At 52.1% G+C, this 7,500-nt stretch overlaps 24 non-coding genes and 9 pseudogenes across 24 annotated transcripts in view; all 33 read left to right on the forward strand.

The window, feature by feature from the left end:
• The window catches only part of LOC131119163 (5S ribosomal RNA), a 118-nt gene extending 15 nt beyond the window's left edge, over positions 1 to 103 (forward strand). The window contains exon 1 of the ribosomal RNA XR_009126290.1: positions 1 to 103. This exon is cut by the window's left edge and continues 15 nt beyond it. This is a non-coding gene — a ribosomal RNA (5S ribosomal RNA).
• A 112-nt stretch (positions 104 to 215) lies between these two features.
• On the forward strand, positions 216 to 334 carry LOC131118277 (5S ribosomal RNA). Its single transcript, XR_009125442.1, has one exon. It is a non-coding gene; the product is annotated as a 5S ribosomal RNA (ribosomal RNA).
• A 112-nt stretch (positions 335 to 446) lies between these two features.
• Positions 447 to 555, forward strand: LOC131112308 (5S ribosomal RNA; annotated as a pseudogene).
• Positions 556 to 667: 112 nt separating this feature from the next.
• LOC131112151 (5S ribosomal RNA) lies at positions 668 to 785 on the forward strand (annotated as a pseudogene).
• Positions 786 to 897: 112 nt separating this feature from the next.
• LOC131118543 (5S ribosomal RNA) lies at positions 898 to 1,016 on the forward strand. The gene has a single exon (XR_009125709.1). It is a non-coding gene; the product is annotated as a 5S ribosomal RNA (ribosomal RNA).
• Positions 1,017 to 1,128: 112 nt separating this feature from the next.
• LOC131118961 (5S ribosomal RNA) lies at positions 1,129 to 1,247 on the forward strand. Its single transcript, XR_009126100.1, has one exon. It is a non-coding gene; the product is annotated as a 5S ribosomal RNA (ribosomal RNA).
• Positions 1,248 to 1,359: 112 nt separating this feature from the next.
• Positions 1,360 to 1,468, forward strand: LOC131113852 (5S ribosomal RNA; annotated as a pseudogene).
• A 112-nt stretch (positions 1,469 to 1,580) lies between these two features.
• On the forward strand, positions 1,581 to 1,699 carry LOC131114904 (5S ribosomal RNA). The gene has a single exon (XR_009122200.1). It is a non-coding gene; the product is annotated as a 5S ribosomal RNA (ribosomal RNA).
• A 112-nt stretch (positions 1,700 to 1,811) lies between these two features.
• On the forward strand, positions 1,812 to 1,930 carry LOC131118481 (5S ribosomal RNA). Its single transcript, XR_009125660.1, has one exon. It is a non-coding gene; the product is annotated as a 5S ribosomal RNA (ribosomal RNA).
• A 112-nt stretch (positions 1,931 to 2,042) lies between these two features.
• On the forward strand, positions 2,043 to 2,161 carry LOC131117715 (5S ribosomal RNA). Its single transcript, XR_009124925.1, has one exon. It is a non-coding gene; the product is annotated as a 5S ribosomal RNA (ribosomal RNA).
• Positions 2,162 to 2,273: 112 nt separating this feature from the next.
• Positions 2,274 to 2,392, forward strand: LOC131115730 (5S ribosomal RNA). The gene has a single exon (XR_009123002.1). It is a non-coding gene; the product is annotated as a 5S ribosomal RNA (ribosomal RNA).
• A 111-nt stretch (positions 2,393 to 2,503) lies between these two features.
• LOC131114197 (5S ribosomal RNA) lies at positions 2,504 to 2,612 on the forward strand (annotated as a pseudogene).
• Positions 2,613 to 2,724: 112 nt separating this feature from the next.
• Positions 2,725 to 2,842, forward strand: LOC131119164 (5S ribosomal RNA). Its single transcript, XR_009126291.1, has one exon. It is a non-coding gene; the product is annotated as a 5S ribosomal RNA (ribosomal RNA).
• A 112-nt stretch (positions 2,843 to 2,954) lies between these two features.
• LOC131112843 (5S ribosomal RNA) lies at positions 2,955 to 3,063 on the forward strand (annotated as a pseudogene).
• Positions 3,064 to 3,174: 111 nt separating this feature from the next.
• LOC131113027 (5S ribosomal RNA) lies at positions 3,175 to 3,293 on the forward strand. The gene has a single exon (XR_009121452.1). It is a non-coding gene; the product is annotated as a 5S ribosomal RNA (ribosomal RNA).
• Positions 3,294 to 3,405: 112 nt separating this feature from the next.
• Positions 3,406 to 3,524, forward strand: LOC131118389 (5S ribosomal RNA). The gene has a single exon (XR_009125553.1). It is a non-coding gene; the product is annotated as a 5S ribosomal RNA (ribosomal RNA).
• Positions 3,525 to 3,636: 112 nt separating this feature from the next.
• LOC131115731 (5S ribosomal RNA) lies at positions 3,637 to 3,755 on the forward strand. Its single transcript, XR_009123003.1, has one exon. It is a non-coding gene; the product is annotated as a 5S ribosomal RNA (ribosomal RNA).
• Positions 3,756 to 3,866: 111 nt separating this feature from the next.
• Positions 3,867 to 3,975, forward strand: LOC131114198 (5S ribosomal RNA; annotated as a pseudogene).
• Positions 3,976 to 4,087: 112 nt separating this feature from the next.
• LOC131119165 (5S ribosomal RNA) lies at positions 4,088 to 4,205 on the forward strand. The gene has a single exon (XR_009126292.1). It is a non-coding gene; the product is annotated as a 5S ribosomal RNA (ribosomal RNA).
• Positions 4,206 to 4,317: 112 nt separating this feature from the next.
• Positions 4,318 to 4,426, forward strand: LOC131112844 (5S ribosomal RNA; annotated as a pseudogene).
• Positions 4,427 to 4,537: 111 nt separating this feature from the next.
• LOC131116321 (5S ribosomal RNA) lies at positions 4,538 to 4,656 on the forward strand. The gene has a single exon (XR_009123575.1). It is a non-coding gene; the product is annotated as a 5S ribosomal RNA (ribosomal RNA).
• Positions 4,657 to 4,768: 112 nt separating this feature from the next.
• On the forward strand, positions 4,769 to 4,887 carry LOC131118457 (5S ribosomal RNA). Its single transcript, XR_009125631.1, has one exon. It is a non-coding gene; the product is annotated as a 5S ribosomal RNA (ribosomal RNA).
• A 112-nt stretch (positions 4,888 to 4,999) lies between these two features.
• On the forward strand, positions 5,000 to 5,118 carry LOC131115525 (5S ribosomal RNA). The gene has a single exon (XR_009122803.1). It is a non-coding gene; the product is annotated as a 5S ribosomal RNA (ribosomal RNA).
• Positions 5,119 to 5,229: 111 nt separating this feature from the next.
• LOC131112310 (5S ribosomal RNA) lies at positions 5,230 to 5,338 on the forward strand (annotated as a pseudogene).
• A 112-nt stretch (positions 5,339 to 5,450) lies between these two features.
• Positions 5,451 to 5,568, forward strand: LOC131111649 (5S ribosomal RNA). The gene has a single exon (XR_009121311.1). It is a non-coding gene; the product is annotated as a 5S ribosomal RNA (ribosomal RNA).
• A 112-nt stretch (positions 5,569 to 5,680) lies between these two features.
• Positions 5,681 to 5,799, forward strand: LOC131115191 (5S ribosomal RNA). The gene has a single exon (XR_009122476.1). It is a non-coding gene; the product is annotated as a 5S ribosomal RNA (ribosomal RNA).
• A 112-nt stretch (positions 5,800 to 5,911) lies between these two features.
• Positions 5,912 to 6,030, forward strand: LOC131118962 (5S ribosomal RNA). The gene has a single exon (XR_009126101.1). It is a non-coding gene; the product is annotated as a 5S ribosomal RNA (ribosomal RNA).
• A 112-nt stretch (positions 6,031 to 6,142) lies between these two features.
• Positions 6,143 to 6,251, forward strand: LOC131113854 (5S ribosomal RNA; annotated as a pseudogene).
• A 112-nt stretch (positions 6,252 to 6,363) lies between these two features.
• LOC131114905 (5S ribosomal RNA) lies at positions 6,364 to 6,482 on the forward strand. Its single transcript, XR_009122201.1, has one exon. It is a non-coding gene; the product is annotated as a 5S ribosomal RNA (ribosomal RNA).
• A 111-nt stretch (positions 6,483 to 6,593) lies between these two features.
• Positions 6,594 to 6,712, forward strand: LOC131114906 (5S ribosomal RNA). The gene has a single exon (XR_009122202.1). It is a non-coding gene; the product is annotated as a 5S ribosomal RNA (ribosomal RNA).
• Positions 6,713 to 6,823: 111 nt separating this feature from the next.
• LOC131115564 (5S ribosomal RNA) lies at positions 6,824 to 6,942 on the forward strand. Its single transcript, XR_009122843.1, has one exon. It is a non-coding gene; the product is annotated as a 5S ribosomal RNA (ribosomal RNA).
• A 112-nt stretch (positions 6,943 to 7,054) lies between these two features.
• Positions 7,055 to 7,173, forward strand: LOC131116025 (5S ribosomal RNA). Its single transcript, XR_009123289.1, has one exon. It is a non-coding gene; the product is annotated as a 5S ribosomal RNA (ribosomal RNA).
• A 112-nt stretch (positions 7,174 to 7,285) lies between these two features.
• On the forward strand, positions 7,286 to 7,404 carry LOC131117727 (5S ribosomal RNA). The gene has a single exon (XR_009124936.1). It is a non-coding gene; the product is annotated as a 5S ribosomal RNA (ribosomal RNA).
• The last annotated feature ends 96 nt before the right edge of the window (positions 7,405 to 7,500 follow it).

The raw sequence follows: 7,500 nt of genomic DNA on the forward strand, positions 1-7,500 counted from the left end.
CCCTGAAAACGCCCGATCTCGTACGATCTCGGAAGCTAAGCAGGGCCGGGCCTGGTTAGTACTTGGATGGGAGACCGCCTGTGAATACCAGGTGCTGTAAGCTTTTTATGGTTTCTGCTCTTGCCTGACAGCAGAGGGCGCTGTTTGACACTTTTTGCTGTAGTCTAGTTTGGCCTGCGTCACCTTCAAATAGGATCTTTTCAGTTGACCTGGCAGCTTACGGCCATACTACCCTGAAAACGCCCGATCTCGTCCGATCTCGGAAGCTAAGCAGGGGCGGTCCTGGTTAGTACTTGGATGGGAGACCGCCTGGGATTACCAGGTGCTGTAAGCTTTTTATGGTTTCTGCTCTTGCCTGACAGCAGAGGGCGCTGTTTGACACTTTTTGCTGGAGTCTAGTTTGGCCTGCGTCTTCTTCAAATAGGATCTTTTCAGTTGTCCTGGCAGCTTACGGCCATACTACCCTGAAAACGCCCGATCTCGGAAGCTAAGCAGGGGCGGGCCTGGTTAGTACTTGGATGGGAGACCGCCTGTGAATACCAGGTGCTGTAAGCTTTTTATGGTTTCTGCTCTTGCCTGACAGCAGAGGGCGCTGTTTGACACTTTTTGCTGTAGTCTAGTTTGGCCTGTGTCACCTTCAAATAGGATCTTTTCAGTTGACCTGGCAGCTTAGGCCATACTACCCTGAAAACGCCCGATCTCGTACGATCTCGGAAGCTAAGCAGGGCCGGGCATGGTTAGTACTTGGATGGGAGACCGCCTGTGAATACCAGGTGCTGTAAGCTTTTTATGGTTTCTGCTCTTGCCTGACAGCAGAGGGCGCTGTTTGACACTTTTTGCTGTAGTCTAGTTTGGCCTGCGTCACCTTCAAATAGGATCTTTTCAGTTGACCTGGCAGCTTACGGCCATACTACCCTGAAAACGCCCGATCTCGTCCGATCTCGGAAGCTAAGCAGGGGCAGGCCTGGTTAGTACTTGGATGGGAGACCGCCTGAGAATACCAGGTGCTGTAAGCTTTTCATGGTTTCTGCTCTTGCCTGACAGCAGAGGGCGCTGTTTGACATGTTTTGCTGGAGTCTAGTTTGTCCTGCGTCGCCTTCAAATAGGATCTTTTCAGTTGCCTTGGCAGCTTTTGGCCATACTACCCTGAAAACGCCCGATCTCGTCCGATCTCGGAAGCTAAGCAGGGGCGGTCCTGGTTAGTACTTGGATGGGAGACCGCCTGGGATTACCAGGTGCTGTAAGCTTTTTATGGTTTCTGCTCTTGCCTGACAGCAGAGGGCGCTGTTTGACACTTTTTGCTGGAGTCTAGTTTGGCCTGCGTCTTCTTCAAATAGGATCTTTTCAGTTGTCCTGGCAGGTTACGGCCATACTATCCTGAAAACGCCCGATCTCGGAAGCTAAGCAGGGGCGGGCCTGGTTAGTACTTGGATGGGAGACCGCCTGTGAATACCAGGTGCTGTAAGCTTTTTATGGTTTCTGCTCTTGCCTGACAGCAGAGGGCGCTGTTTGACACTTTTTGCTGTAGTCTAGTTTGGCCTGCGTCACCTTCAAATAGGATCTTTTCAGTTGACCTGGCAGCTTACGGCCATACTACCCTGAAAACGCCCGATCTCGTCCGATCTCGGAAGCTAAGCAGGGGCGGGCCTGGTTAGTACTTGGATGGGAGACCGCCTGGGAATACCAGGTGCTGTAAGCTTTTTATGGTTTCTGCTCTAGCCTGACAGCAGAGGGCGCTGTTTGACACTTTTTGCTGGAGTCTAGTTTGGCCTGCGTCGCCTTCAAATAGGATCTTTTCAGTTGTCCTGGCAGCTTACGGCCATACTACCCTGAAAACGCCCGATGTCGTCCGATCTCGGAAGCTAAGCAGGAGCGGGCCTGGTTAGTACTTGGATGGGAGACCGCCTGGGAATACCAGGTGCCGTAAGCTTTTTATGGTTTCTGCTCTTGCCTGACAGCAGAGGGCGCTGTTTGACACTTTTTGCTGGAGTCTAGTTTGGCCTGCGTCGCCTTCAAATAGGATCTTTTCAGTTGATGTGGCAGCTTACGGCCATACTACCCTGAAAACGCCCGATCTCGTCCGATCTCGGAAGCTAAGCAGGGGCGGGCCTGGTTAGTACTTGGATGGGAGACCGCCTGGGAATACCAGGTGCCGTAAGCTTTTCATGGTTTCTGCTCTTGCCTGACAGCAGAGGGCGCTGTTTGACATGTTTTGCTGGAGTCTAGTTTGGCCTGCGTCACCTTCAAATAGGATCTTTTCAGTTGACCTGGCAGCTTACGGCCATACTACCCTGAAAACGCCCGATCTCGTCCGATCTCGGAAGCTAAGCAGGGGCGGGCCTGGTTAGTACTTGGATGGGAGACCGACTGGGAATACCAGGTGCTGTAAGCTTTTTATGGTTTCTGCTCTAGCCTGACAGCAGAGGGCGCTGTTTGACACTTTTTGCTTGATCTAGTTTGGCCTGCGTCGCCTTCAAATAAGATCTTTTCAGTTGTCCTGGCAGCTTTCGGCCATACTACCCTGAAAACGCCCAATCTCGGAAGCTAAGCAGGGGCGGGCCTGGTTTGTACTTGGATGGGAGACCGCCTGTGAATACCAGGTGCTGCAAGCTTTTTATGGTTTCTGCTCTTGCCTGACAGCAGAGGGCGCTGTTTGACACTTTTTGCTGTAGTCTAGTTTGGCCTGTGTCACCTTCAAATAGGATCTTTTCAGTTGACCTGGCAGCTTAGGCCATACTACCCTGAAAACGCCCGATCTCGTACGATCTCGGAAGCTAAGCAGGGCCGGGCCTGGTTAGTACTTGGATGGGAGACCGCCTGTGAATACCAGGTGCTGTAAGCTTTTTATGGTTTCTGCTCTTGCCTGACAGCAGAGGGCGCTGTTTGACACTTTTTGCTGTAGTCTAGTTTGGCCTGCGTCGCCTTCAAATAGGATCTTTACAGTTGCCCTGGCAGCTTACGGCCACACTACCCTGAAAACGCCTGATCTCGGAAGCTAAGCAGGGGAGGGCCTGGTTAGTACTTGGATGGGAGACCGCCTGGGAATACCAGGTGCTGTAAGCTTTTTATGGTTTCTGCTCTAGCCTGACAGCAGAGGGCGCTGTTTGACACTTTTTGCTGGATCTAGTTTGGCCTGCGTCGCCTTCAAATAAGATCTTTTCAGTTGTCCTGGCAGCTTACGGCCATACCACCCTGAAAACGCCTGATCTCATCCGATCTCGGAAGCTAAGCAGGGGCGGGCCTGGTTAGTACTTGGATGGGAGACCGCCTGGGAATACCAGGTGCTGTAAGCTTTTCATGGTTTCTGCTCTTGCCTGACAGCAGAGGGCGCTGTTTGACACTTTTTGCTGGAGTCTAGTTTGGCCTGCGTCTTCTTCAAATAGGATCTTTTCAGTTGCCCTGGCAGCTTACGGACATACTACCCTGAAAACGCCCGATCTCGTCCGATCTCGGAAGCTAAGCAGGGGCGGGACTGGTTAGTACTTGGATGGGAGACCGCCTGGGAATACCAGGTGCCGTAAGCTTTTCATGGTTTCTGCTCTTGCCTGACAGCAGAGGGCGCTGTTTGACATGTTTTGCTGGAGTCTAGTTTGGCCTGCGTCACCTTCAAATAGGATCTTTTCAGTTGACCTGGCAGCTTACGGCCATACTACCCTGAAAACGCCCGATCTCGTCCGATCTCGGAAGCTAAGCAGGGGCGGGCCTGGTTAGTACTTGGATGGGAGACCGACTGGGAATACCAGGTGCTGTAAGCTTTTTATGGTTTCTGCTCTAGCCTGACAGCAGAGGGCGCTGTTTGACACTTTTTGCTTGATCTAGTTTGGCCTGCGTCGCCTTCAAATAAGATCTTTTCAGTTGTCCTGGCAGCTTTCGGCCATACTACCCTGAAAACGCCCAATCTCGGAAGCTAAGCAGGGGCGGGCCTGGTTTGTACTTGGATGGGAGACCGCCTGTGAATACCAGGTGCTGCAAGCTTTTTATGGTTTCTGCTCTTGCCTGACAGCAGAGGGCGCTGTTTGACACTTTTTGCTGTAGTCTAGTTTGGCCTGTGTCACCTTCAAATAGGATCTTTTCAGTTGACCTGGCAGCTTAGGCCATACTACCCTGAAAACGCCCGATCTCGTACGATCTCGGAAGCTAAGCAGGGCCGGGCCTGGTTAGTACTTGGATGGGAGACCGCCTGTGAATACCAGGTGCTGTAAGCTTTTTATGGTTTCTGCTCTTGCCTGACAGCAGAGGGCGCTGTTTGACACTTTTTGCTGTAGTCTAGTTTGGCCTGCGTCGCCTTCAAATAGGATCTTTACAGTTGCCCTGGCAGCTTACGGCCACACTACCCTGAAAACGCCTGATCTCGGAAGCTAAGCAGGGGAGGGCCTGGTTAGTACTTGGATGGGAGACCGCCTGGGAATACCAGGTGCTGTAAGCTTTTTATGGTTTCTGCTCTAGCCTGACAGCAGAGGGCGCTGTTTGACACTTTTTGCTGGATCTAGTTTGGCCTGCGTCGCCTTCAAATAAGATCTTTTCAGTTGTCCTGGCAGCTTACGGCCATACCACCCTGAAAACGCATGATCTCGTCCGATCTCGGAAGCTAAGCAGGGGCGGGCCTGGTTAGTACTTGGATGGGAGACCGCCTGGGAATACCAGGTGCTGTAAGCTTTTCATGGTTTCTGCTCTTGCCTGACAGCAGAGGGCGCTGTTTGACACTTTTTGCTGGAGTCTAGTTTGGCCTGCGTCTTCTTCAAATAGGATCTTTTCAGTTGCCCTGGCAGCTTACGGACATACTACCCTGAAAACGCCCGATCTCGTCCGATCTCGGAAGCTAAGCAGGGGCGGGACTGGTTAGTACTTGGATGGGAGACCGCCTGGGAATACCAGGTGCTGTAAGCTTTTCATGGTTTCTGCTCTTGCCTGACAGCAGAGGGCGCTGTTTGACATGTTTTGCTGGAGTCTAGTTTGGCCTGCGTCACCTTCAAATAGGATCTTTTCAGTTGACCTGGCAGCTTACGGCTATACTACCCTGAAAACGCCCGATCTCGTCCGATCTCGGAAGCTAAGCAGGGGCGGGCCTGGTTAGTACTTGGATGGGAGACCGCCTGGGAATACCAGGTGCTGTAAGCTTTTTATGGTTTCTGCTCTAGCCTGACAGCAGAGGGCGCTGTTTGACACTTTTTGCTTGATCTAGTTTGGCCTGCGTCGCCTTCAAATAAGATCTTTTCAGTTGTCCTGGCAGCTTACGGCCATACTACCCTGAAAACGCCCGATCTCGGAAGCTAAGCAGGGGCGGGCCTGGTTAGTACTTGGATGGGAGACCGCCTGTGAATACCAGGTGCTGTAAGCTTTTTATGGTTTCTGCTCTTGCCTGACAGCAGAGGGCGCTGTTTGACACTTTTTGCTGTAGTCTAGTTTGGCCTGTGTCACCTTCAAATAGGATCTTTTCAGTTGACCTGGCAGCTTAGGCCATACTACCCTGAAAACGCCCGATCTCGTACGATCTCGGAAGCTAAGCAGGGCCGGGCCTGTTTAGTACTTGGATGGGAGACCGCCTGTGAATACCAGGTGCTGTAAGCTTTTTATGGTTTCTGCTCTTGCCTGACAGCAGAGGGCGCTGTTTGACATTTTTTGCTGTAGTCTAGTTTGGCCTGCGTCACCTTCAAATAGGATCTTTTCAGTTGACCTGGCAGCTTACGGCCATACTACCCTGAAAACGCCCGATCTCGTCCGATCTCGGAAGCTAAGCAGGGGCAGGCCTGGTTAGTACTTGGATGGGAGACCGCCTGGGAATACCAGGTGCTGTAAGCTTTTCATGGTTTCTGCTCTTGCCTGACAGCAGAGGGCGCTGTTTGACATGTTTTGCTGGAGTCTAGTTTGTCCTGCGTCGCCTTCAAATAGGATCTTTTCAGTCGCCTTGGCAGCTTTTGGCCATACTACCCTGAAAACGCCCGATCTCGTCCGATCTCGGAAGCTAAGCAGGGGCGGTCCTGGTTAGTACTTGGATGGGAGACCGCCTGGGATTACCAGGTGCTGTAAGCTTTTTATGGTTTCTGCTCTTGCCTGACAGCAGAGGGCGCTGTTTGACACTTTTTGCTGGAGTCTAGTTTGGCCTGCGTCTTCTTCAAATAGGATCTTTTCAGTTGTCCTGGCAGGTTACGGCCATACTATCCTGAAAACGCCCGATCTCGGAAGCTAAGCAGGGGCGGGCCTGGTTAGTACTTGGATGGGAGACCGCCTGTGAATACCAGGTGCTGTAAGCTTTTTATGGTTTCTGCTCTTGCCTGACAGCAGAGGGCGCTGTTTGACACTTTTTGCTGTAGTCTAGTTTGGCCTGCGTCACCTTCAAATAGGATCTTTTCAGTTGACCTGGCAGCTTACGGCCATACTACCCTGAAAACGCCCGATCTCGTCCGATCTCGGAAGCTAAGCAGGGGCGGGCCTGGTTAGTACTTGGATGGGAGACCGCCTGGGAATACCAGGTGCTGTAAGCTTTTTATGGTTTCTGCTCTAGCCTGACAGCAGAGGGCGCTGTTTGACACTTTTTGCTGGATCTAGTTTGGCCTGCGTCGCCTTCAAATAAGATCTTTTCAGTTGTCCTGGCAGCTTACGGCCATACTACCCTGAAAACGCCCGATCTCGTCCGATCTCGGAAGCTAAGCAGGGGCGGGCCTGGTTAGTACTTGGATGGGAGACCGCCTGGGAATACCAGGTGCTGTAAGCTTTTTGTGGTTTCTGCTCTAGCCTGACAGCAGAGGGCGCTGTTTGACACTTTTTGCTGGATCTAGTTTGGCCTGCGTCGCCTTCAAATAAGATCTTTTCAGTTGACCTGGCAGCTTGCGGCCATACTACCCTGAAAACGCCCGATCTCGTCCGATCTCGGAAGCTAAGCAGGGGCGGGCCTGGTTAGTACTTGGATGGGAGACCGCCTGGGAATACCAGGTGCTGTAAGCTTTTTATGGTTTCTGCTCTTGCCTGACAGCAGAGGGCGCTGTTTGACACTTTTTGCTGGAGTCTAGTTTGGCCTGCGTCGCCTTCAAATAGGATCTTTTCAGTTGTCCTGGCAGCTTACGGCCATACTACCCTAAAAACGCCCGATCTCGTCCGATCTCGGAAGCTAAGCAGGGGCGGGCCTGGTTAGTACTTGGATGGGAGACCGCCTGGGAATACCAGGTGCCGTAAGCTTTTTATGGTTTCTGCTCTTGCCTGACAGCAGAGGGCGCTGTTTGACACTTTTTGCTGGAGTCTCGTTTGGCCTGCGTCGCCTTCAAATAGGATCTTTTCAGTTGATGTGGCAGCTTACGGCCATACTACCCTGAAAACGCCCGATCTCGTCCGATCTCGGAAGCTAAGCAGGGGCGGGCCTGGTTAGTACTTGGATGGGAGACCGCCTGGGAATACCAGGTGCCGTAAGCTTTTCATGGTTTCTGCTCTTGCCTGACAGCAGAGGGCGCTGTTTGACATGTTTTGCTGGAGTCTAGTTTGGCCTGCGTCACCTTCAAATAGGATCTT

The sequence above is a fragment of the Doryrhamphus excisus genome, unplaced genomic scaffold (genome assembly GCF_030265055.1).
Source record: "Doryrhamphus excisus isolate RoL2022-K1 unplaced genomic scaffold, RoL_Dexc_1.0 HiC_scaffold_25, whole genome shotgun sequence".
NCBI lineage: Eukaryota > Metazoa > Chordata > Actinopteri > Syngnathiformes > Syngnathidae > Doryrhamphus > Doryrhamphus excisus.